This window comes from Scyliorhinus torazame, unplaced genomic scaffold, assembly GCF_047496885.1.
Source record: "Scyliorhinus torazame isolate Kashiwa2021f unplaced genomic scaffold, sScyTor2.1 scaffold_36, whole genome shotgun sequence".
Lineage (NCBI taxonomy): Eukaryota > Metazoa > Chordata > Chondrichthyes > Carcharhiniformes > Scyliorhinidae > Scyliorhinus > Scyliorhinus torazame.
The window spans coordinates 2,555,489-2,582,653 of NW_027307763.1; the positions used below are offsets into that span (position 1 = coordinate 2,555,489).

At 55.0% G+C, this 27,165-nt stretch overlaps 1 long non-coding RNA gene across 5 annotated transcripts in view; it reads left to right on the top strand.

Annotated features, from left to right (window-relative positions):
* The window catches only part of LOC140405548 (uncharacterized), a 203,050-nt gene extending 176,256 nt beyond the window's left edge, over positions 1-26,794 (top strand). For 3 of the 5 annotated variants that reach the window (XR_011938640.1, XR_011938641.1, XR_011938639.1), the window contains exons 5-7: positions 24,880-25,013; positions 25,353-25,459; positions 26,666-26,794. This is a non-coding gene — a long non-coding RNA (uncharacterized lncRNA). Of the gene's footprint in view, positions 1-24,879; positions 25,046-25,352; positions 25,460-26,665 lie in introns of all 5 variants that reach the window. The other 2 variants (XR_011938638.1, XR_011938636.1) reach the window with 2 other exon arrangements.
* The last annotated feature ends 371 nt before the right edge of the window (positions 26,795-27,165 follow it).

Here is a 27,165-nt window from a genome sequence, read left to right on the forward strand (position 1 = left end):
AATTCTAAACTCATGAACTGACATCAGATGATTTCAGTGAAAAATCCCATTGAACCTCCTTGTCTAATAAAATGATGTTGTTGCCGATGACCCTGTATTGATTGTGGAATAAGCTTCACATCTCACAGTGAGAAAAAGTCAAATTGAATCCAGATTTATAGAGCAGCTCATTGAAGAAATCTGTCTGTGAACAACATGTAAAATATGAAGTGAAACTTTGCAATGAGCTTTGTTTTTGTGGCCAGGAATCTTCCCTTAAACACCCATCAAACACTCCCAGGACAGGTACAGCACGGGGTTAGATACAGAGTAAAGCTCCCGCTACACTGTCCCCATCAAACACTCCCAGGACAGGTACAGCACGGGGTTAGATACAGAGTAAAGCTCCCTCTACACTGTCCCCATCAAACACTCCCAGGACAGGTACAGCAGAGGGTGAGATACAGAGTAAAGCTCCCGCTACACTGTCCCCATCAAACACTCCCAGGACAGGTACAGCAGAGGGTGAGATACAGAGTAAAGCTCCCTCTACACCGTCCCCATCAAACACTCCCAGGACAGGTACAGCACGGGGTTAGATACAGAGTAAAGCTCCCTCTACACTGTCCCCATCAAACACTCCCAGGACAGGTACAGCACGGGGTTAGATACAGAGTAAAGCTCCCTCTACACTGTCCCCATCAAACACTCCCAGTACAGGTACAGCACGGGGTTAGATACAGAGTAAAGCTCCCTCTACACTGTCCCCATCAAACACTCCCAGGACAGGTACAGCACGGGGTTAGATACAGAGTAAAGCTCCCTCTACACTGTCCCCATCAAACACTCCCAGGACAGGTACAGCACGGGGTTAGATACAGAGTAAAGCTCCCTCTACACTGTCCCCATCAAACACTCCCAGGACAGGTACAGCACGGGGTTAGATACAGAGTAAAGCTCCCTCTACACTGTCCCCATCAAACACTCCCAGGACAGGTACAGCACGGGGTTAGATACAGAGTAAAGCTCCCTCTACACTGTCCCCGTCAAACACTAACAGGACAGGTACAGCACGGGGTTAGATACAGAGTAAAGCTTCCTTTACACTGTCCCCATCAAACACTCCCAGGACAGGTACAGCAGAGGGTGAGATACAGAGTAAAGCTTCCTCTACACTGTCCCCATCAAACAATCCCAGGACAGCTACAGCACGGGGGTTAGATACAGAGTAAAGCTTCCTCTACACTGTCCCCATCAAACACTCCCAGGACAGGTACAGCAGAGGGTGAGATACAGAGTAAAGCTTCCTCTACACTGTCCCCATCAAACACTCCCAGGACAGGTACAGCAGAGGGTGAGATACAGAGTAAAGCTTCCTCTACACTGTCCCCATCAAACACTCCCAGGACAGGTACAGCAGAGGGTGAGATACAGAGTAAAGCTTCCTCGACACTGTCCCCATCAAACACTCCCAGGACAGGTACAGCACGGGGTTAGATACAGAGTAAAGCTTCCTCTACACTGTCCCCATCAAACGCTCCCAGGACAGGTACAGCACGGGGTCAGATATCGAGCAGGGCTCTCTCTACACTGTCCCCATCAAACACTCCCAGGACAGGTACAGCAGAGGGTGAGATACAGAGTAAAGCTCTGGGGCAGCATGGTAGCATTGTGGATAGCACAATTGCTTCACAGCTCCAGGGTCCCAGGTTCGATTCCGTCTTGGGTCACTGTCTGTGTGGAGTCTGCACATCCTCCCCGTGTGTGCGGGGGTTTCCTCCGGTTGCTCCGGTTTCCCCCCACAGTCCAAAGATGTGCAAGTTAGGTGGATTGGCCGTGATAAGTTGCTCTTAGCGTCCAAAATTGTCCAGATGTAGCTCCCTCTACATCTGTCCTCACCAAATACTCCCAGGAGAGGTACATAGGAACAGGAATGGGCCATTCAGCTGATCGAGCCTGCCTTAGCGACTAGACCACCTTAATCAATAACCTATTTTAATAATCCGATACAAAGCCCTGGATGAATTTATTTCCCAGCAGCATCAGTCGCTGTAAATGCTGCTCTACACGGTGTCAGAAATATTACTGCATTAGAGAATGTCATTGTGAATATTACCTTGTAATATATAACCGTTCTCATCCATATCGCTATTGAGAACACATTAGCTCCTTTCCCAGTGATCACAGCAGTTGACCCCGTCACTGTTTTCCTCTAAGCTCTTGTCCCAGTTAATACTACATTACACCACACTGCTGTGGACACTACAATTAACCCTTTTGGAGTGCTGACTACCATGTACCCAGGGTGAGAGCCTGTGGGACGACCATGTATAATAATCTTTATTGTCACAAGTAGGCTTTCATTAACACTGCAATGAAGTTACTGTGCAAAGCCCCTAGTCGCCACACAGCGTCGCCTGTTCGGGTACACAGAGGGAGAATTCAGAATGTCCAAATTACCTAACAGCACGTCTTTCAGACTTGTGGGAGGAAACCGGAGCTCCCGGAGGAAACCCACGCAGACACAGGAAGAACATGCCGGGAATCGAACCCAGGACCCTGGAGCTGTGAAGCCACAGTGCTACCCACTGTGCTACCGTGCCGCGTAATGAGTCACACACACAACCTCCCACCCCACCCCAGACACACAAACACGTGTACAGACAAACACAAACTCACACACAGACACAAACTCAGACAGGCTGCGTCAATTCATCTTTCAAATGGAGCGAGATCCATTCTCCACCTTTGACTTGGAGAGGTGTATCTGGCCTGTGTGTGACCCAAGTCACACACTGACTCTGAACATCCTCACAGCAGCTTGGGGACAGACTTTTCTAAAGCACTTTTCAGAACCTTTGGGTATCACAAACTGCTTCACAGGCAATGGAGCCCTTTTGAAATCTAGTCAGGAGTAATTTAGGAAATGGACCAGCTAATTTCAGCGAGAGAGAGAGACACAGAAACAGGATGAGATTGTGCTGTACATGTTTCAGAGCTGTCACTGAGACACACACGAGATGTACAATATCAATTATTATTCTGAAGCATGTGATTAAATCACCCTTAAACTAAATTCCAGTGTTTCAGAGTAAAGCTCCATCTACACTGCCCATCAAACACTCACAACACAAATACTGTCTGGGCTTAAATACAGAGTCAAAATCCCTCTGTCCTATCCAAAGAATTTTTCATTGCAGATAGTTATATTTATTTTATGGAAAAGCAGAACTCAAATTGCACCGAATCCCAGGGTGGACTCTTGTTTATTTCAGCCCTTCACATTCAAACGTGAAGTTTAAGCTCCGATTACAGGTGTCTGCTTGTCTCTGTTTGTATATTCTCTGTTACTGTTGTTTTGTCACTTGTCTGAAGCATTTGAATAATAGGCCTTGGTTAATCAATCCTTTCTCACAGCACATGGAAGTTGTGAATCTTCAAGGCTGTCAGTCTGATAGAGATAACAAAAAAATACATCCTTTGATCAATCCATTCCCCAACCCTAAATAGATCTCACACATTTCCATAATGCAGGAATATCTCCATCAAAACTTCCAATCCGTTCCCAATACTCTTGTTAACATTTGCCTGTATAACCTAAATTCCACTGACAGATACCGAAAGCTGCACAGAAAAATGACTGGGTATTTTAAACTTTGAAACAAAACTATTTGAACTTGTGCTTCAATCCTATTGTACAGAAATGTTGTCCGGTGGGCTGACAGTTTCTCAGTAAGACTGAAACATTGAGGTACGCCTCGCACTGCACTTGACAACATTTGTGGCACTTCAGGCAAGAGAGAGAGAGTGAGGGACACAGCAAGAGAGAGTGAGGGGCACAGCGAGAGAGAGTGAGGGACACAGCGAGAGAGAGTGAGGGACACAGCGAGAGAGAGTGAGGGACACAGCGAGAGAGAGTGAGGGGCACAGCGAGGGAGAGTGAGGGACACAGAGAGAGAGAGTGAGGGACACAGCGAGAGAGAGTGAGGGGCACAGCGAGAGAGAGTGAGGGACACAGCGAGAGAGAGTGAGGGACGCAGCGAGAGAGAGTGAGGGACACAGCGAGAGAGAGTGAGGGACACAGCGAGAGAGAGTGAGGGACACAGCGAGAGAGAGAGTGAGGGACACAGCGAGAGAGAGTGATGGACACAACGAGAGAGAGTGAGGGACACAGCGAGAGAATGAGGGACACAGCGAGAGAGAGTGAGGGACACAGCGAGAGAGAGTGAGGGACAGAGAGAGAGTGTGAGGGGCGCAGCGAGAGAGGGACACAGAGAGCGAGGGACACAGAGAGCGAGGGACACAGACAGAGCAAGGGACACAGAGAGAGCGAGGGACATAGAGAGCGAGGGACATAGGGAGCAAGGGACGCACAGAGAGAACGAGGGACACAGAGAGCGAGGGAAACAGAGAGAGCGAGGGACACAGAGAGCGAGGGACACACAGAGAGAGTGAGGGACACAGAGAGTGTGGAACACAGAGAGCGAGGGAAACAGAGAGAGCGAGGGACACAGAGAGAGTGAGGGACACAGAGAGAGTGAGTGACACAGAGCGAGGGACACAGACAGAGCGAGGGACACAGAGAGAGTGAGGGACACAGAGAGAGTGAGTGACACAGAGCGAGGGACACAGACAGAGCGAGGGACACAGACAGAGCGAGGGACACAGAGAGAGCGAGGGACACACAGAAAGGGAGGGACACAGAGAGAGTGAGGGACACAGAAAGAGCGAGGACACAGAGAGCGAGGGACACAGAGAGCAAGGGACACACAGAGATAGCGAGGGACACAGAGAGTGAGGGACACACAGAGAGAGTGTGGGACACAGAGAGAGTGAGTGACACAGTGAGAGAGTGTGGGACACAGAGAGTGAGGGACACACAGAGAGAGTGTGGGACACAGAGAGAGTGAGTGACACAGAGAGAGAGTGTGGGACACAGAGAGTGAGGGACACACAGAGAGAGCGAGGGACACACAGAAAGGGAGGGACACAGAGAGAGTGAGGGACACAGAAAGAGCGAGGACACAGAGAGCGAGGGACACAGAGAGCAAGGGACACACAGAGATAGCGAGGGACACAGAGAGTGAGGGACACACAGAGAGAGTGTGGGACACAGAGAGAGTGAGTGACACAGTGAGAGAGTGTGGGACACAGAGAGTGAGGGACACACAGAGAGAGTGTGGGACACAGAGAGAGTGAGTGACACAGAGAGAGAGTGTGGGACACAGAGAGTGAGGGACACACAGAGAGAGCGAGGGACACAGAGAGCGAGGAACACAGAGAGAGCGAGGGACACAGAGAGCGAGGGACACAGAGAGCGAGGGACAGAGAGAGTGAGGGACACAGAGAGAGTGAGGGACCAGAGGGAGCGAGGGACCCAGAGAGAGCGAGGGACGCAGAGAGCGCGAAGGACACAGAGAGTGAGGGACACACAGAGAGTGAGGGGCACAGAGAGTGAGGGACACAGAGAGCGAGGGACACAGAGAGCGAGGGACACAGAGAGCGAGGGACACAGAGAGAGAGGGACACAGAGAGAGCGAGAGACACAGAGAGCGAGGGACACAGAGAGCGAGGGACACAGAGAGAGTCAGGGACACAGAGAGTGAGGGCCACAGAGAGAGTGAGGGACAGAGAGTGAGTGAGGGACACAGAGAGAGTGAGGGTCACAGAGAGTGAGGAACACAGAGAGTCAGGGACACAGAGAGTGAGGGCCACAGAGAGTGAGGGGCACAGAGAGAGTGAGGGACACAGAGAGTGAGGGACACAGAGAGCGAGGGACACAGAGAGCGAGGGACACACAGAGAGAGCGAGAGACACAGAGAGCGAGGGACACAGAGAGCGAGGGACACAGAGAGAGTCAGGGACACAGAGAGTGAGGGCCACAGAGAGAGTGAGGGACAGAGAGTGAGTGAGGGACACAGAGAGAGTGAGGGTCACAGAGAGTGAGGGGCACAGAGAGAGTGAGGGACACAGAGAGTGAGGAACACAGAGAGTGAGGGACACAGAGAGAGTGAGGTACACCGAGAGTGAGCGACACAGCGAGAGCGAGGGACACAGAGAGAGGGAGGGACACAGAGAGAGCGAGGGACACACAGAGCGAGGGACACAGAGAGAGCAAGAGACACAGAGAGAGTGAGCTACTCAGGGAGAGCGAGGGACACAGAGAGAGTGAGGGACACAGAGAGAGCGAGGGTCACAGAGAGCGCGAGGGACACAGCGAGAGCGAGGGACACACAGAAAGGGAGGGACACAGACAGAGCGAGGGTCACAGACCGAGCTACACAGAGAGCGCGAGGGACACAGAGAGAGCGAGGGACACAGAGAGTGTGGGACACAGAGAGCGAGAGACACAGAGAGTGAGGGACACAGAGAGTGAGGGACACAGAGAGTGAGGGACACAGAGAGTGTGGGACACAGAGAGCGAGGGACACAGAGAGCGAGGGACACAGAGCATGAGGGACACAAAGAGTGAGCGACACAGAGAGTGAGGGACACAAAGGGCAAGGGACACAGAGAGTGTGGGACACAGAGAGTGTGGGACACAGAGAGAGAGGGACACAGAGAGCAGAGAGAGAGCGAGGGACACAGAGAGCTAGGGACATAGAGGGAGCGAGGGACACACAGAAAGGGAGGGACACAGACAGAGCGAGGGTCACAGACCGAGCTACACAGAGAGCGCGAGGGACACAGAGAGAGCGAGGGACACAAAGAGCGAGGGACACAAAGAGCGAGGGACACAGAGCACGAGGGACACAGAGAGCGAGGGACACAGAGAGTGTGGGACACAGAGAGCGAGGGACACAGAGAGTGAGGGAAACAGAGAGTGAGGGAAACACAGAGCGAGGGACACAGAGAGTGTGGGACACAGAGAGCGAGGGACACAGAGAGCGAGTAGCACAGAGCATGAGGGACACAAAGAGTGAGGGACACAGAGAGCGAGGGACACAAAGGGCAAGGGACACAGAGAGTGTGGGACACAGAGAGTGTGGGACAGAGAGAGCGAGGGACACAGAGAGCGAGGGACACAGAGAGTGAGGGGCACAGAGAGCGAGGGACACAGAGAGAGCGAGGGACACACAGAGAGCGAGGGACACAGAGAGAGCGAGGGACACACAGAGAGCGAGGGACACAGAGAGAGCGAGGGGCAGAGAGAGAGCGAGGGACACAGAGAGCCAGGGACACAGAGAGAGCGAGGGACACATAGATCGAGGGACACAGAGAGAGCGAGGGGCAGAGAGAGAGCGAGGGACACAGAGAGCGAGGGACACAGAGAGCGAGGGACACACAGCGAGCGAGGGACACAGAGAGAGCGAGGGGCAGAGAGAGAGCGAGGGACACAGAGAGCGAGGGACACAGAGAGAGCGAGGGACACAGAGAGCGAGGGACACAGAGAGCGAAGGACACAGAGAGCACGAGTGACACAGAGAGCGCGAGGGACACAGAGAGCGCGAGCGACACAGACACCGGGAGGGACACAGAGACCGCGAGGGACAGAGAGAGAGTGGGGGACACAGAGAGAGCGAGGGTCACAGAGAGCAAGGGACACAGAGAGCGAGGGACACTTAGAGAGTGAAGGATACAGAGAGTGAGGGACACACTGAGAGAGTGTGGGACACAGAGAGCGAGTGACACAGAGAGCGCGAGGGGCACAGAGAGCGCGAGGGACACAGAGAGCGAGGGACACAGAGAGAGTGCGAGGGACACAGAGAGCGAGGGACACAGAGAGCGAGGGACACACAGAGAGAGCGAGCGGCACAGACAGAGCAAGGGACACAGAGAGAGCGAGGGACATAGAGAGCGAGGGACACACAGAGAGAGCGAGGGACATAGAGAGCGAGGGACGCACAGAGAGAACGAGGGACACATAGAGCGAGGGACACAGAGTGCGAGGGAAACAGAGAGAGCGAGGGACACAGAGAGTGTGGAACACAGAGAGCGAGGGACACAGAGAGAGCGAGGGACACAGAGAGAGCGAGGGACACAGAGAGAGTGAGGGACACAGAGAGAGTGAGGGACACAGAGCGAGGGACACAGACAGAGCGAGGGACACAGACAGAGCGAGGGACACAGAGAGAGCGACGGACACACAGAAAGGGAGGGACACAGAGAGAGTGAGGGACACAGAGAGCGCGAGTGACACTGAGAGAGCGAGGACACAGAGAGCGAGGGACACAGAGAGCGAGGGACACAGAGAGCGAGGGACACACAGAGATAGCGAGGGACACAGAGAGTGAGGGACACACAGACAGAGCCATGGACACAGAGAGAGCGAGGGACACAGAGAGCGAGGGACACACAGAGAGAGCGAGGGACACAGAGAGCGAGGGACACACAGAGAGAGTGTGGGACACAGAGAGAGTGAGAGACACAGAGAGACTGAGGGACACAAGGAGAGCGAGGAAAACAGAGAGAGCGAATGACACAGAGAGCGAGGGACACAGAGAGCAAGGGACACAGAGAGTGAGGGACACAGAGAGAGTGAGGGACCCAGAGGGAGCGAGGGACCCAGAGAGAGCGAGGGACGCAGAGAGTGCGAGGGACACAGATAGTGAGGGACACAGAGAGAGTGAGGGGCACAGAGAGTGAGGGACACAGCGAGAGAGAGTGAGGGACAGAGAGAGAGTGTGAGGGGCGCAGCGAGAGAGGGACACAGAGAGCGAGGGACACAGAGAGCGAGGGACACAGACAGAGCAAGGGACACAGAGAGAGCGAGGGACATAGAGAGCGAGGGACATAGGGAGCAAGGGACGCACAGAGAGAACGAGGGACACAGAGAGCGAGGGAAACAGAGAGAGCGAGGGACACAGAGAGCGAGGGACACACAGAGAGAGTGAGGGACACAGAGAGTGTGGAACACAGAGAGCGAGGGAAACAGAGAGAGCGAGGGACACAGAGAGAGTGAGGGACACAGAGAGAGTGAGTGACACAGAGCGAGGGACACAGACAGAGCGAGGGACACAGAGAGAGTGAGGGACACAGAGAGAGTGAGTGACACAGAGCGAGGGACACAGACAGAGCGAGGGACACAGACAGAGCGAGGGACACAGAGAGAGCGAGGGACACACAGAAAGGGAGGGACACAGAGAGAGTGAGGGACACAGAAAGAGCGAGGACACAGAGAGCGAGGGACACAGAGAGCAAGGGACACACAGAGATAGCGAGGGACACAGAGAGTGAGGGACACACAGAGAGAGTGTGGGACACAGAGAGAGTGAGTGACACAGTGAGAGAGTGTGGGACACAGAGAGTGAGGGACACACAGAGAGAGTGTGGGACACAGAGAGAGTGAGTGACACAGAGAGAGAGTGTGGGACACAGAGAGTGAGGGACACACAGAGAGAGCGAGGGACACAGAGAGCGAGGAACACAGAGAGAGCGAGGGACACAGAGAGCGAGGGACACAGAGAGCGAGGGACAGAGAGAGCGAGTGACAGAGAGAGTGAGGGACACAGAGAGAGTGAGGGACCAGAGGGAGCGAGGGACCCAGAGAGAGCGAGGGACGCAGAGAGCGCGAAGGACACAGAGAGTGAGGGACACACAGAGAGTGAGGGGCACAGAGAGTGAGGGACACAGAGAGCGAGGGACACAGAGAGCGAGGGACACACAGAGAGAGCGAGAGACACAGAGAGCGAGGGACACAGAGAGCGAGGGACACAGAGAGAGTCAGGGACACAGAGAGTGAGGGCCACAGAGAGAGTGAGGGACAGAGAGTGAGTGAGGGACACAGAGAGAGTGAGGGTCACAGAGAGTGAGGGGCACAGAGAGAGTGAGGGACACAGAGAGTGAGGGACACAGAGAGCGAGGGACACAGAGAGCGAGGGACACACAGAGAGAGCGAGAGACACAGAGAGCGAGGGACACAGAGAGCGAGGGACACAGAGAGAGTCAGGGACACAGAGAGTGAGGGCCACAGAGAGAGTGAGGGACAGAGAGTGAGTGAGGGACACAGAGAGAGTGAGGGTCACAGAGAGTGAGGGGCACAGAGAGAGTGAGGGACACAGAGAGTTAGGAACACAGAGAGTGAGGGACACAGAGAGAGTGAGGTACACCGAGAGTGAGCGACACAGCGAGAGCGAGGGACACAGAGAGAGGGAGGGACACAGAGAGAGCGAGGGACACACAGAGCGAGGGACACAGAGAGAGCAAGAGACACAGAGAGAGTGAGCTACTCAGGGAGAGCGAGGGACACAGAGAGAGTGAGGGACACAGAGAGAGCGAGGGTCACAGAGAGCGCGAGGGACACAGCGAGAGCGAGGGACACACAGAAAGGGAGGGACACAGACAGAGCGAGGGTCACAGACCGAGCTACACAGAGAGCGCGAGGGACACAGAGAGAGCGAGGGACAAAGAGAGTGTGGGACACAGAGAGCGAGAGACACAGAGAGTGAGGGACACAGAGAGTGAGGGACACAGAGAGTGAGGGACACAGAGAGTGTGGGACACAGAGAGCGAGGGACACAGAGAGCAAGTAGCACAGAGCATGAGGGACACAAAGAGTGAGGGACACAGAGAGTGAGGGACACAAAGGGCAAGGGACACAGAGAGTGTGGGACACAGAGAGTGTGGGACACAGAGAGAGAGGGACACAGAGAGCAGAGAGAGAGCGAGGGACACAGAGAGCCAGGGACACAGAGGGAGCGAGGGACACACAGAAAGGGAGGGACACAGACAGAGCGAGGGTCACAGACCGAGCTACACAGAGAGCGCGAGGGACACAGAGAGAGCGAGGGACACAAAGAGCGAGGGACACAAAGAGCGAGGGACACAGAGCACGAGGGACACAGAGAGCGAGGGACACAGAGAGTGTGGGACACAGAGAGCGAGGGACACAGAGAGTGAGGGAAACAGAGAGTGAGGGAAACACAGAGCGAGGGACACAGAGAGTGTGGGACACAGAGAGCGAGGGACACAGAGAGCGAGTAGCACAGAGCATGAGGGACACAAAGAGTGAGGGACACAGAGAGCGAGGGACACAAAGGGCAAGGGACACAGAGAGTGTGGGACACAGAGAGTGTGGGACAGAGAGAGCGAGGGACACAGAGAGCGAGGGACACAGAGAGTGAGGGGCACAGAGAGCGAGGGACACAGAGAGAGCGAGGGACACACAGAGAGCGAGGGACACAGAGAGAGCGAGGGACACACAGAGAGCGAGGGACACAGAGAGAGCGAGGGGCAGAGAGAGAGCGAGGGACACAGAGAGCCAGGGACACAGAGAGAGCGAGGGACACACAGCGAGCGAGGGACACAGAGAGAGCGAGGGGCAGAGAGAGAGCGAGGGACACAGAGAGCGAGGGACACAGAGAGAGCGAGGGACACAGAGAGCGAAGGACACAGAGAGCACGAGTGACACAGAGAGCGCGAGGGACACAGAGAGCGCGAGCGACACAGACACCGGGAGGGACACAGAGACCGCGAGGGACAGAGAGAGAGTGGGGGACACAGAGAGAGCGAGGGTCACAGAGAGCAAGGGACACAGAGAGCGAGGGACACTTAGAGAGTGAAGGATACAGAGAGTGAGGGACACACTGAGAGAGTGTGGGACACAGAGAGCGAGTGACACAGAGAGCGCGAGGGGCACAGAGAGCGCGAGGGACACAGAGAGCGAGGGACACAGAGAGAGAGCGAGGGACACAGAGAGCGAGGGACACAGAGAGCGAGGGACACACAGAGAGAGCGAGCGGCACAGACAGAGCAAGGGACACAGAGAGAGCGAGGGACATAGAGAGCGAGGGACACACAGAGAGAGCGAGGGACATAGAGAGAGAGGGACGCACAGAGAGAACGAGGGACACATAGAGCGAGGGACACAGAGAGCGAGGGAAACACAGAGAGAGTGAGGAACACAGAGAGTGAGGTACACAGAGTGCGAGGGAAACAGAGAGAGCGAGGGACACAGAGAGTGTGGAACACAGAGAGCGAGGGACACAGAGAGAGCGAGGGACACAGAGAGAGCGAGGGACACAGAGAGAGTGAGGGACACAGAGAGAGTGAGGGACACAGAGCAAGGGACACAGACAGAGCGAGGGACACAGACAGAGCGAGGGACACAGAGAGAGCGAGGGACACACAGAAAGGGAGGGACACAGAGAGAGTGAGGGACACAGAGAGCGCGAGTGACACTGAGAGAGCGAGGACACAGAGAGCGAGGGACACAGAGAGCGAGGGACACAGAGAGCGAGGGACACACAGAGATAGCGAGGGACACAGAGAGTGAGGGACACACAGACAGAGCCATGGACACAGAGAGAGCGAGGGACACAGAGAGCGAGGGACACACAGAGAGAGTGCGGGACACAGAGAGAGTGAGAGACACAGAGAGACTGAGGGACACAAGGAGAGCGAGGAAAACAGAGAGAGCGAATGACACAGAGAGCGAGGGACACAGAGAGCAAGGGACACAGAGAGTGAGGGACACAGAGAGAGTGAGGGACCCAGAGGGAGCGAGGGACCCAGAGAGAGCGAGGGACGCAGAGAGTGCGAGGGACACAGATAGTGAGGGACACAGAGAGAGTGAGGGGCACAGAGAGTGAGGGACACAGAGAGCGAGGGACACACAGAGAGAGCGAGAGACACAGAGAGTGAGGGGCACAGAGAGAGTGAGGGACACAGAGAGCGAGGGACGCAGAGAGCGCGAGGGACACAGAGAGTGAGGGACACAGAGAGAGTGAGGGGCACAGAGAGTGAGGGACACAGAGAGCGAGGGACACACAGAGAGAGCGAGAGACACAGAGAGTGAGGGGCACAGAGAGAGTGAGGGACACAGAGAGCGAGGGTCACAGAGAGCAAGGGACACAGAGAGCGAGGGACACTTAGAGAGTGAAGGATACAGAGAGTGAGGGACACACTGAGAGAGTGTGGGACACAGAGAGCGAGTGACACAGAGAGCGCGAGGGGCACAGAGAGCGCGAGGGACACAGAGAGCGAGGGACACAGAGAGAGAGCGAGGGACACAGAGAGAGAGCGAGGGACACAGAGAGAGAGCGAGGGACACAGAGAGCGCGAGGGACACAGAGAGAGAGCGAGGGACACAGACAGAGAGCGAGGGACACAGAGAGCGAGGGACACACAGAGAGAGCGAGGGACACAGACAGAGCAAGGGACACAGAGAGAGTGAGGGACACAGAGAGTGAGGAACACAGAGAGCGAGGGAAACAGAGAGAGCGAGGGACACAGAGAGCGAGGGACACACAGAGAGAGTGAGGGACACAGAGAGTGTGGAACACAGAGAGCGAGGGACACAGAGAGAGCGAGGGACACAGAGAGAGCGAGGGACACAGAGAGAGTGAGGGACACAGAGAGAGTGGGGGACACAGAGCGAGGGACACAGACAGAGCGAGTGTCACAGAGAGCAAGGGACACAGAGAGTGAGGGACACAGAGAGTGAGGGACACAGAGAGAGTGAGGGACGCAGAGAGCGCGAGGGACACAGAGTGTGAGGGACACAGAGAGAGTGAGAGGCACAGAGAGTGAGGGACACAGAGAGCGAGGGACACACAGAGAGAGCGAGAGACACAGAGAGTGAGGGACACAGAGAGAGTGAGGGACACAGAGAGCGAGGGTCAGAGAGAGCAAGGGACACAGAGAGTGAGGGACACTTAGAGAGTGAAGGATACAGAGAGTGAGGGACACACTGAGAGAGTGTGGGACACACAGAGAGAGCGAGTGACACAGAGAGAACGAGGGGCACAGAGAGCGCGAGGGACACAGAGAGCGAGGGACACAGAGAGTGTGGAACACAGAGAGAGCGAGGGACACAGAGAGAGTGGGGGACACAGAGCGAGCAAGGGTCACAGAGAGCAAGGGACACAGAGAGTGAGGGACACTTAGAGAGTGAAGGATACAGAGAGTGAGGGACACACTGAGAGAGTGTGGGACACAGAGAGAGCGAGGGACACAGAGAGCGCGAGGGGCACGGAGAGCGCGAGGGACACAGAGAGCGAGGGACACAGAGAGAGAGCGAGGGACACAGAGAGAGAGCGAGGGACACAGAGAGCGAGGGACACACAGAGAGAGAGAGGGACACAGACAGAGCAAGGGACACAGAGAGAGTGAGGGACACAGAGAGTGAGGAACACAGAGAGCGAGGGAAATAGAGAGAGCGAGGGACACAGAGAGCGAGGGACACACAGAGAGAGTGAGGGACACAGACAGAGCAAGGGACACAGAGAGAGCGAGGGACATAGAGAGCGAGGGACATAGGGAGCAAGGGACGCACAGAGAGAACGAGGGACACAGAGAGCGAGGGAAACAGAGAGAGCGAGGGACACAGAGAGCGAGGGACACACAGAGAGAGTGAGGGACACAGAGAGTGTGGAACACAGAGAGCGAGGGAAACAGAGAGAGCGAGGGACACAGAGAGAGTGAGTGACACAGAGAGAGTGAGTGACACAGAGCGAGGGACACAGACAGAGCGAGGGACACAGACAGAGCGAGGGACACAGAGAGAGCGAGGGACACACAGAAAGGGAGGGACACAGAGAGAGTGAGGGACACAGAAAGAGCGAGGACACAGAGAGCGAGGGACACAGAGAGCAAGGGACACACAGAGATAGCGAGGGACACAGAGAGTGAGGGACACACAGAGAGAGTGTGGGACACAGAGAGAGTGAGTGACACAGTGAGAGAGTGTGGGACACAGAGAGTGAGGGACACACAGAGAGAGTGTGGGACACAGAGAGAGTGAGTGACACAGAGAGAGAGTGTGGGACACAGAGAGTGAGGGACACACAGAGAGAGCGAGGGACACAGAGAGCGTGGGACACACAGAGAGAGTGTGGGACACAGAGAGAGTGAGAGACACAGAGAGAGTGAGGGACACACAGAGAGCGAGGAACACAGAGAGAGCGAGGGACACAGAGAGCGAGGGACACAGAGAGCGAGGGACAGAGAGAGTGAGGGACACAGAGAGAGTGAGGGACCAGAGGGAGCGAGGGACCCAGAGAGAGCGAGGGACGCAGAGAGCGCGAAGGACACAGAGAGTGAGGGACACACAGAGAGTGAGGGGCACAGAGAGTGAGGGACACAGAGAGCGAGGGGCACAGAGAGCGAGGGACACAGAGAGCGAGGGTCACACAGAGAGAGCGAGAGACACAGAGAATGCGGGACACAGAGAGCGAGGGACACAGAGAGAGTCAGGGACACAGAGAGTGAGGGCCACAGAGAGAGTGAGGGACAGAGAGTGAGTGAGGGACACAGAGAGAGTGAGGGTCACAGAGAGTGAGGGGCACAGAGAGAGTGAGGGACACAGAGAGTGAGGAACACAGAGAGTGAGGGACACAGAGAGAGTGAGGTACACCGAGAGTGAGCGACACAGCGAGAGCGAGGGACACAGAGAGAGGGAGGGACACAGAGAGAGCGAGGGACACACAGAGCGAGGGACACAGAGAGAGCAAGAGACACAGAGAGAGTGAGCTACTCAGGGAGAGCGAGGGACACAGAGAGAGTGAGGGACACAGAGAGAGCGAGGGACACAGAGAGCGCGAGGGACACAGCGAGAGCGAGGGACACAGACAGAGCGAGGGTCACAGACCGAGCTACACAGAGAGCGCGAGGGACACAGAGAGAGCGAGGGACACAGAGAGTGTGGGACACAGAGAGCGAGAGACACAGAGAGTGAGGGACACAGAGAGTGAGGGACACAGAGAGTGAGGGACACAGAGAGTGTGGGACACAGAGAGCGAGGGACACAGAGAGCAAGTAGCACAGAGCATGAGGGACACAAAGAGTGAGGGACACAGAGAGCGAGGGACACAAAGGGCAAGGGACACAGAGAGTGTGGGACACAGAGAGTGTGGGACACAGAGAGCGAGGGACACAGAGAGCAGAGAGAGAGCGAGGGACACAGAGAGCCAGGGACACAGAGGGAGCGAGGGACACACAGAAAGGGAGGGACACAGACAGAGCGAGGGTCACAGACCGAGCTACACAGAGAGCGCGAGGGACACAGAGAGAGCGAGGGACACAAAGAGCGAGGGACACAAAGAGCGAGGGACACAGAGCACGAGGGACACAGAGAGCGAGGGACACAGAGAGTGTGGGACACAGAGAGCGAGGGACACAGAGAGTGAGGGAAACAGAGAGTGAGGGAAACACAGAGCGAGGGACACAGAGAGTGTGGGACACAGAGAGCGAGGGACACAGAGAGCGAGTAGCACAGAGCATGAGGGACACAAAGAGTGAGGGACACAGAGAGCGAGGGACACAAAGGGCAAGGGACACAGAGAGTGTGGGACACAGAGAGTGTGGGACAGAGAGAGCGAGGGACACAGAGAGCGAGGGACACAGAGAGTGAGGGGCACAGAGAGCGAGGGACACAGAGAGAGCGAGGGACACACAGAGAGCGAGGGACACAGAGAGAGCGAGGGACACACAGAGAGCGAGGGACACAGAGAGAGCGAGGGGCAGAGAGAGAGCGAGGGACACAGAGAGCCAGGGACACAGAGAGAGCGAGGGACACACAGCGAGCGAGGGACACAGAGAGAGCGAGGGGCAGAGAGAGAGCGAGGGACACAGAGAGCGAGGGACACAGAGAGAGCGAGGGACACAGAGAGCGAGGGACACAGAGAGCGAAGGACACAGAGAGCACGAGTGACACAGAGAGCGCGAGGGACACAGGGAGCGCGAGCGACACAGACACCGGGAGGGACACAGAGACCGCGAGGGACAGAGAGAGAGTGGGGGACACAGAGAGAGCGAGGGTCACAGAGAGCAAGGGACACAGAGAGCGAGGGACACTTAGAGAGTGAAGGATACAGAGAGTGAGGGACACACTGAGAGAGTGTGGGACACAGAGAGCGAGTGACACAGAGAGCGCGAGGGGCACAGAGAGCGCGAGGGACACAGAGAGCGAGGGACACAGAGAGAGAGCGAGGGACACAGAGAGCGAGGGACACAGAGAGCGAGGGACACACAGAGAGAGCGAGCGGCACAGACAGAGCAAGGGACACAGAGAGAGCGAGGGACATAGAGAGCGAGGGACACACAGAGAGAGCGAGGGACATAGAGAGCGAGGGACGCACAGAGAGAACGAGGGACACAGAGAGCGAGGGACACAGAGAGCGAGGGACACAGAGAGTGAGGTACACAGAGTGCGAGGGAAACAGAGAGAGCGAGGGACACAGAGAGTGTGGAACACAGAGAGCGAGGGACACAGAGAGAGCGAGGGACACAGAGAGAGCGAGGGACACAGAGAGAGTGAGGGACACAGAGAGAGTGAGGGACACAGAGCGAGGGACACAGACAGAGCGAGGGACACAGACAGAGCGAGGGACACAGAGAGCGCGAGTGACACTGAGAGAGCGAGGACACAGAGAGCGAGGGACACAGAGAGCGAGGGACACACAGAGATAGCGAGGGACACAGAGAGTGAGGGACACACAGACAGAGCCATGGACACAGAGAGAGCGAGGGACACAGAGAGCGAGGGACACACAGAGAGAGCGAGGGACACAGAGAGCGAGGGACACACAGAGAGAGTGTGGGACACAGAGAGAGTGAGAGACACAGAGAGACTGAGGGACACAAGGAGAGCGAGGAAAACAGAGAGAGCGAATGACACAGAGAGCGAGGGACACAGAGAGCAAGGGACACAGAGAGTGAGGGACACAGAGAGAGTGAGGGACCCAGAGGGAGCGAGGGACCCAGAGAGAGCGAGGGACACAGAGAGCGAGGGACACACAGAGAGAGCGAGAGACACAGAGAGTGAGGGGCACAGAGAGAGTGAGGGACACAGAGAGCGAGGGACGCAGAGAGCGCGAGGGACACAGAGAGTGAGGGACACAGAGAGAGTGAGGGGCACAGAGAGTGAGGGACACAGAGAGCGAGGGACACACAGAGAGAGCGAGAGACACAGAGAGTGAGGGGCACAGAGAGAGTGAGGGACACAGAGAGCGAGGGTCACAGAGAGCAAGGGACACAGAGAGCGAGGGACACTTAGAGAGTGAAGGATACAGAGAGTGAGGGACACACTGAGAGAGTGTGGGACACAGAGAGCGAGTGACACAGAGAGCGCGAGGGGCACAGAGAGCGCGAGGGACACAGAGAGCGAGGGGCACAGAGAGAGAGCGAGGGACACAGAGAGAGAGCGAGGGACACAGAGAGCGAGTGACACAGAGAGCGCGAGGGACACAGAGAGAGAGCGAGGGACACAGACAGAGAGCGAGGGACACAGAGAGCGAGGGACACACAGAGAGAGCGAGGGACACAGACAGAGCAAGGGACACAGAGAGAGTGAGGGACACAGAGAGTGAGGGACACAGAGAGTGAGGGACACAGAGAGTGAGGGACACAGAGAGTGTGGGACACAGAGAGCGAGGGACACAGAGAGCAAGTAGCACAGAGCATGAGGGACACAAAGAGTGAGGGACACAGAGAGCGAGGGACACAAAGGGCAAGGGACACAGAGAGTGTGGGACACAGAGAGTGTGGGACACAGAGAGCGAGGGACACAGAGAGCAGAGAGAGAGCGAGGGACACAGAGAGCCAGGGACACAGAGGGAGCGAGGGACACACAGAAAGGGAGGGACACAGACAGAGCGAGGGTCACAGACCGAGCTACACAGAGAGCGCGAGGGACACAGAGAGAGCGAGGGACACAAAGAGCGAGGGACACAGAGCACGAGGGACACAGAGAGCGAGGGACACAGAGAGTGTGGGACACAGAGAGCGAGGGACACAGAGAGTGTGGGACACAGAGAGCGAGGGACACAGAGAGCGAGTAGCACAGAGCATGAGGGACACAAAGAGTGAGGGACACAGAGAGCGAGGGACACAAAGGGCAAGGGACACAGAGAGTGTGGGACACAGAGAGTGTGGGACACAGAGAGCGAGGGACACAGAGAGCGAGGGACACAGAGAGTGAGGGGCACAGAGAGCGAGGGACACACAGAGAGCGAGGGACACACAGAGAGCGAGGGACACAGAGAGAGCGAGGGACACACAGAGAGCGAGGGACACAGAGAGAGCGAGGGGCAGAGAGAGAGCGAGGGACACAGAGAGCCAGGGACACAGAGAGAGCGAGGGACACACAGCGAACGAGGGACACAGAGAGAGCGAGGGGCAGAGAGAGAGCGAGGGACACAGAGAGCGAGGGACACAGAGAGCGAAGGACACAGAGAGCACGAGTGACACAGAGAGCGCGAGGGACACAGAGAGCGCGAGCGACACAGACACCGGGAGGGACACAGAGACCGCGAGGGACAGAGAGAGAGTGGGGGACACAGAGAGAGCGAGGGTGACAGAGAGCAAGGGACACAGAGAGCGAGGGACACTTAGAGAGTGAAGGATACAGAGAGTGAGGGACACACTGAGAGAGTGTGGGACACAGAGAGCGAGTGACACAGAGAGCGCGAGAGGCACAGTGAGCGAGGGACACAGAGAGAGCGAGTGACACAGAGAGCGCGAGGGGCACAGAGAGCGCGAGGGGCACAGGGAGCGAGGGACACAGAGAGCGAGGGACACAGAGAGTGTGGAACACAGTGAGTGAGGGACACAGAGAGAGCGAGGGACACAGAGAGATAGCGAGGGACACAGAGAGCGAGGGACACAGAGAGCGAGGGACACACAGAGAGAGCGAGGGGCACAGACAGAGCAAGGGACACAGAGAGAGCGAGGGACATAGAGAGCGAGGGACGCACAGAGAGAACGAGGGACACAGAGAGCAAGGGACACAGAGAGCGAGGGAAACACAGAGAGAGTGAGGGACACAGAGAGTGTGGAACACAGAGAGCGAGGGACACAGAGAGTGTGGAACACAGAGAGCGAGGGACACAGAGAGTGAGGTACACAGAAAGCGAGGGAAACAGAGAGAGCGAGGGACACAGAGAGCGAGGGACACACAGAGAGACTGAGGGACACAGAGAGTGTGGAACACAGAGAGCGAGGGACACAGAGAGTGTGGAACACAGAGAGCGAGGGACACAGAGAGAGCGAGGGACACAGAGAGAGCGAGGGACACAGAGAGAGTGAGGGACACAGAGAGAGTGAGGGACACAGAGCGAGGGACACAGACAGAGCGAGGGACACAGACAGAGCGAGGGACACAGAGAGAGCGAGGGACACAGATAGGGAGGGACACAGAGAGAGTGAGGGACACAGAGAGCGCGAGTGACACAGAGAGAGCGAGGACACAGAGAGCGAGGGACACAGAGAGCGAGGGACACAGAGAGCGAGGGACACACAGAGATAGCGAGGGACACAGAGAGTGAGGGACACACAGAGAGAGTGTGGGACACAGAGAGAGTGAGTGACACAGAGAGAGAGTGTTGGACACAGAGAGTGTGGGACACACAGACAGAGCCATGGACACAGAGAGAGCGAGGGACACAGAGAGCGAGGGACACAGAGAGCGAGGGACACACAGAGAGAGTGTGGGACACAGAGAGAGTGAGAGACACAGAGAGACTGAGGGACACAAGGAGAGCGAGGAACACAGAGAGAACGAATGACACAGAGAGCGAGGGACACAGAGAGCAAGGGACACAGAGAGTGAGGGACACAGAGAGTGTGAGGGACCCAGAGGGAGCGAGGGACACAGAGAGCGCGAGGGGCACAGAGAGCGCGAGGGACACAGAGAGCGCGAGGGGCACAGAGAGCGAGGGACACTTAGAGAGTGAAGGATACAGAGAGTGAGGGACACACTGAGAGAGTGTGGGACACAGAGAGCGAGTGACACAGAGAGCGCGAAGGGCACAGAGAGCACGAGGGACACAGAGAGCGCGAGGGGCACAGAGAGCGCGAGGGGCACAGAGAGCGAGGGACACAGAGAGCGAGGGACACAGAGAGTGTGGAACACAGTGAGTGAGGGACACAGAGAGAGCGAGGGACACAGAGAGATAGCGAGGGACACAGAGAGCGAGGGACACAGAGAGCGAGGGACACACAGAGTGAGCGAGGGACACAGAGAGATAGCGAGGGACACAGAGAGCGACGGACACACAGAGAGAGCGAGGGGCACAGACAGAGCAAGGGACACGGAGAGAGCGAGGGACATAGAGAGCGAGGGACGCACAGAGAGAACGAGGGACACAGAGAGCGAGGGACACAGAGAGCGAGGGAAACACAGAGAGAGTGAGGGACACAGAGAGTGAGGTACACAGAGAGCGAGGGAAACAGAGAGAGCGAGGGACACAGAGAGTGAGGGACACACAGAGAGACTGAGGGACACAGAGAGTGTGGAACACAGAGAGCGAGGGACACAGAGAGAGCGAGGGACACAGAGAGAGCGAGGGACACAGAGAGAGTGAGGGACACAGAGCGAGGGACACAGACAGAGCGAGGGACACAGAGAGAGCGAGGGACACACAGAAAGGGAGGGACACAGAAAGAGTGAGGGCCACAGAGAGCGCGAGTGACACAGAGAGAGCGAGGACACAGAGAGCGAGGGACACAGAGAGCGAGGGACACACAGAGATAGCGAGGGACACAGAGAGTGAGGGACACACAGAGAGAGTGAGGGACACACAGAGAGAGAGTGTTGGACACAGAGAGTGAGGGACACACAGACAGAGCCATGGACACAGAGAGTGCGAGGGACACAGAGAGCGAGGGACACACAGAGAGAGTGTGGGACACAGAGAGAGTGAGAGACACAGAGAGACTGAGGGACACAAGGAGAGCGAGGAACACAGAGAGAGCGAATGACACAGAGAGCGAGGGACACAGAGAGCAAGGGACACAGAGAGTGAGGGACACAGAGAGAGTGAGGGACCCAGAGGGAGCGAGGGACCCAGAGAGAGCGAGGGACGCAGAGAGCGCGAGGGACACAGAGAGTGAGGGACACAGAGAGAGTGAGGGGCACAGAGAGTGAGGGACACAGAGAGCGAGGGACACACAGAGAGAGCGAGGGACACAGACAGAGCAAGGGACACAGAGAGAGTGAGGGACACAGAGAGTGAGGAACACAGAGAGCGAGGGAAACAGAGAGAGCGAGGGACACAGAGAGCGAGGGACACACAGAGAGAGTGAGGGACACAGAGAGTGTGGAACACAGAGAGCGAGGGACACAGAGAGATCGAGGGACACAGAGAGCGAGGGACACAGAAAGCGAGGGACACACAGAGAGAGCAAGGGACACAGACAGAGCCAGGGACACAGAGAGAGCAAGGGACATAGAGAGCGAGGGACACACAGAGAGCGCGAGGAACACAGAGAGTGAGGAACACAGAGAGCGAGGGAAACAGAGAGAGCGAGGGTCACAGAGAGAGCGAGGGACACAGAGAGTGAGGGACACAGAGAGAGTGAGGGACACAGACCGAGGGACACAGACAGAGCGAGGGGCACAGAGAGAGCGAGGGACGCAGAGAGAGCGAGGGACACAGAGAGTGAGGGACACAGAGAGCAAGGGACACAGCGAGAGAGAGAGAGGGACACAACGAGAGAGAGGGGGACAGGGAGAGAGCAAGGGACACAGAGAGCAAGGGACACAGAGAGCAAGGGACACAGCGAGAGAGAGAGGGACACAACGAGAGAGAGGGGGTCACAGCGAGAGGGACGGGTACACGGCGAGAGAGTGAGGGACACAGCGAGAGAGAGAGGGACACAGCGAGTGAGAGAGGACCGCAGCGAGAGAGAGAGGGGCACAGCGAGAGAGAGAGGAGCACACCGAGTGAGGGAGGGACACAGCGAGAGAGAGTGGGACAGCACGGTAGCCTTGTGGATAGCACAATTGTTTCACAGCTCCAGGGTCCCAGGTTCGATTCCGGCTTGGGTCACTCTCTGTGCGGAGTCTGCACATCCTCCCCGTGTCTGCGTGGGTTTCCTCCGGGTGCTCTGGTTTCCTCCCACAGTCCAAAGATGTGCAGGTTAGGTGGATTGGCCATGATAAATTGCCCTTAGTGTCCAGAATTGCCCTTAGCGTTGTGGGGTTACTGGGTTATGGGGATAGGGTGGCGGTGTTGACCTTGGGTGGCGTGCTCTTTCCAAGAGCTGGTGCAGACTCGATGGGCCGAATGGCCACCTTCTGCACTGTAAATTCTATGATAATCTATGACACAGCGAAAGAGAGAGAGGGACACAGCGAGAGAGCGGGGAACACAGCGAGAGAGAGAGGGACACAGCGAGTGAGCGAGGAACACAGCGAGAGAGAGAGAGGGGGACACAGTGAGAGGGACGGGTACACAGCGAGAGAGAGAGGGACACAGCGAGAGAGCGAGGAACACAGCGAGAGAGAGGGGGACACAGCGAGAGAGAGAGGGAAGCAGCGAGAGAGAGTGAGGGACGCAGCGAGAGAGAGAGGGGGACACATCGAGAGGGACGGGTACACAGCGAGAGAGAGAAGGACACAGCGAGAGAGCGAGGAACACAGCGAGAGAGACAGAGAGACGGGGACACATAGAGGGAGAGGGACACAGAGAGAGTGAGACAGATAGAAAGAGGTACGCAGTGAAAGAGAGGGATAGAGTGAGATAGAAGGACACAGACAGCGAGAGAGAGGGACACAGAGGGAGAGAGGGATACAGAGAGGGACAGTGAGAGGTGGGCACACAGACAGAGTAAGGGACACACACACAGAAAGAGGTACACAGCGGGTCAGGATCTGAAGTTTCGGAGGCGTGAGTGGGTCAGGGATTGAGAGTTAGGGGACATGAGGGTGTGAGGGTGTGAGGGTGCCAGGACGTGAGGCAGTCAGGACATTGGGGTTATTAAACTGACCGTTTTCATTGAATCCAAATTGTTTCATTATAAATTCTAATCTCAGGAATTGACATCAGAGGATTTCAGTGAAAAATCCCATTGATCCTCACTGTCTAATAAAATTATGTTGTTGCCGATGACCGTGTACTGATTCAGGAATAAACTTTTCATCTCTCAGTGAGAAAAAGTCAAATTGAATCCAGATTTATAGAGCAGCTCATTGAAGAAATCTGTCTGTGAACAACATGTAAAATATGAAGTGAAACTTTGCAATGAGCTTTGTTTTTGTGGCCAGGAATCTTCTCTCCAAATGGAGGCAGAAATGAAGTTGTGTTTAACTCACATTCTGTGATTTCTTGCTGCTTTTTACTCATTCTATGGAGAGCCTTCCTAAGGCGACAGACGAATAGTCATTCCAAACATGTCAGAAATTCAGAGGTAAACAAATGTTAAACCAAAGACAGAAATAATGACAGGACAGAATCTGTTGCTAACTGCTGAATTAACATAACCATAGACAGGACAAGTGTCTTCCTTAGCAGACACAGGAACCACACCGAGGGGGGCATTCCTCACAGAAAGTCGGGGGTGGGGTCTGCACACAGGTCACTGAGGAGATCTCAGTCCAAACTGTTTCTAATCATTTCCCAATACTATTTTAAATTACGATTCAATCCTATTGGAGGGGAGTGAGTGAGAGATATGGCAGATGCAGTACAACGTGGATAAATGTGAGGTTATCCACTTGGGTAGAGAAAATAAGAACGTCCCTGTCTAATAATTACATTTAATCCAATTTTTTCTGTCCTGCTCAGTGAACAACACTGGTGTGGGGAAGGCCAAGGGTTAGCTGAAGTCACATTCTGTGTGTGTGGGGCTGAGCAGCAAGGAGATCAGTATCTCTTGGCCTGCATTTACATGTCAATAGAGAGCTGTCCTCTGAGACAGACATTCCACACATGGCAGAGACTAGGGGTGGAGTCTGCTCACAGCTCACTGAGGATATATCTGTGTCTGAGGGACTTCAGTTCACAAACCAAAAACTCACTACACTCAAAACATTACCCCTCTGCTTCAGTGTGTGTGTGTGTGTGTGTGTCGCTGGGTGTGTCAATCTGCCTGTTTTGAGCTGTGCATTTTGGGTGTTGACATGTTACTGATTGACTCGAGATTGGAGATGTTGAACTCCTGTTGTGCTGTTTTGAATATTTTATTAAAATGTCCCTGTTATTGCCTTTATAATCAATGTTATCTCCTTTTTTTCTCCAGAGGCGTTTTTATTTGGAGAACTGGAAGGAAGTCGGGAATCCAGTGAGGAGGACGAGGGAGGGTGAATTCTTCCCGAGGGAGCGCTGGCTGAGGCCTGTTCTGCAGGCTTCACCCGGGTTATTACCCTGACTGAGGTTTAATTTTAATATTGGAGGGATCAAAAAGAGTGAGTGAGGGAGGGAGACAGAAATATGTATAAGAGGGATAGAGAGACAGCGAGAAACACAAGAGAAGGGGATTTTCACAGTAACTTCATTGCAGTATTAATGTCAGCCTAATTGTGACAATAAAAAGATTTTGAGTATTAATTGTCTCTCAATCTTTTTTAACCTCTGGTTGAAAGCTGTGACTTATTTGTATTTGGATGTTGCTGAGGGGTTGTAAAACTGAAAAGGGGACCCTGGGCTCTCGCTGTATTAAATAGTTTCAATCTTTTCCTGTGGTTTAGTTGATTTTCTCCCTCTTTTTCCCAGGAATTTGAATTTTGAAAGACTGCAATGTGAGCAGGAATCTTTGGGTAAGGGTATTTCTCCCGAGCATGGATGGATGGACTGAGGCCTACTCCACAGGCCGCACTCACGTGAGTTGTCTCTTTATTGCAGCCCCGGCCTTGCACTTAGACACAAACACATTAAACCTTAGGTGGGCGGCAAAGAGTAAAATACAAATCTGGAATATGAAGCTGTCTAATTTTGTTCCAAAATAACAGGGGTTATATTAATTCTGAGCGTCCCAGGGGTGGGGGTATGGGGTGCGGTGTGTGTGTGGGGAGGGGGGGGGGCATTTCACTGTTTCAGCCACTCTCTGTAATCTGGTAGAGAGAGAGAGAGAAATCTCAGATCAGAAACTCTGAACTCAATTTTGAAAGTGGTCATCATTTGTTGGGCTCTCCCTGTGCCCAGGTTGCCGGCATAATTCACAAAATTAACGATAGTGGGGGTCACTTTTAAATGAACCCATTGACTGTAAAGTAATCTCGATTGCCCGGAATTAAAGTCCCTTGACTTGAAGCGGGTCTAATTCTGGAATGAAGCCTGTATTTTAGGCCGAGGCACAAGTATGAGAGTGAAATTAAATTCGCAGGAGGTCATTTGAATTCAGTTTGCTGTGGTTGTGAATGTTGGATTCCTGTGTGTGACCCTGTCTCTCTCTTTCTCCTTCCCAACTATTAGGATGATAGAAAGAGAGAGAGAGAGAAGTACAGAAAAGAGTGTGGGGCTGGGGGGTAATAGAGATTAGAGAGAGGGAGAGGAGAAAGACAGATGGTGGAGGGAGAGGGAGGTCGTGAAAAAGAGAGGCTTTCTCTCCCTTTCTGTCTTTCTTCCATTCTTGCCCCTCTCTCTCTCTCTCTCTGTCTCCCCAGCTTTCTGCCACTATCTGTCCATTTCTCTCCAGCTTTTTAGTGTCTCTTTAAACCTTTAATCTAAGAAAACCACCCCACAAACTGCAATGGGGAGTCTCATCACATCTTTCTGGGGATACCCTGATTAGAGAAACAAATAGAACTAAATGCTGGGAGGCTGATGAGGGATAACGAGGGAGACAGAAATATGAATGAGAGGGATAGTGGGACCGAATGAGATAGCGAGAGAGAGAGAAAGAGAAAGACAAGGGAAGTGGGAACTGTCTCTCAATCTTTTTTATTCTGTGGTTTATAACTGAGATTAGTGTAGGTGGATGTTGCTGAGAGTTTGTGTGACTGAGAGGGGGAATCTTGGCCTCTTGCTGTGCTACAAGTGTAAACATTTTCCTGCGTTTTAGTTAATTTTCTCCCTCTTTTCCCCAGGAATTTGAACTTTGAAGACTGCAATGCGACCAGGAATCTTTGGACAAAGGCTATTCTCCAGAGGACAAGTGGATGGACTGAGGCCTACTCCACAGGCCGCACTCACGTGAGTTGTCTCTTTATTGCCGCCCTGGCCTTGCACTTCGACACAAACACATTAACCCTTTGGTGGGTGGCAAAGAGTAAAATACAAATCTGGAATATAAAGCTGTCTAATTTTGTTCCAAAATAACAGGGGTTATGTTAATTCTGAGCATCCCGGGTATGTGTGGTGGGGGGGGGGGGGGGGGGGGGGATTTCACTGTCTCAGCCACTCTCTGCAACCTGGTAGCAAATGTCAACGACACTCAACACTGCCGACTGCACCTTCTGGGATCTTTCTGTGTGCCAATGGATTTTGTTTTAAAAAGGTTTTTCTTCGTTTTAAGAGGCAGTTTAACTCTTTCAGAAACTGAAGGGACTTCTCCAGGGATGTTCCAATCCACACATGACACGGCGGG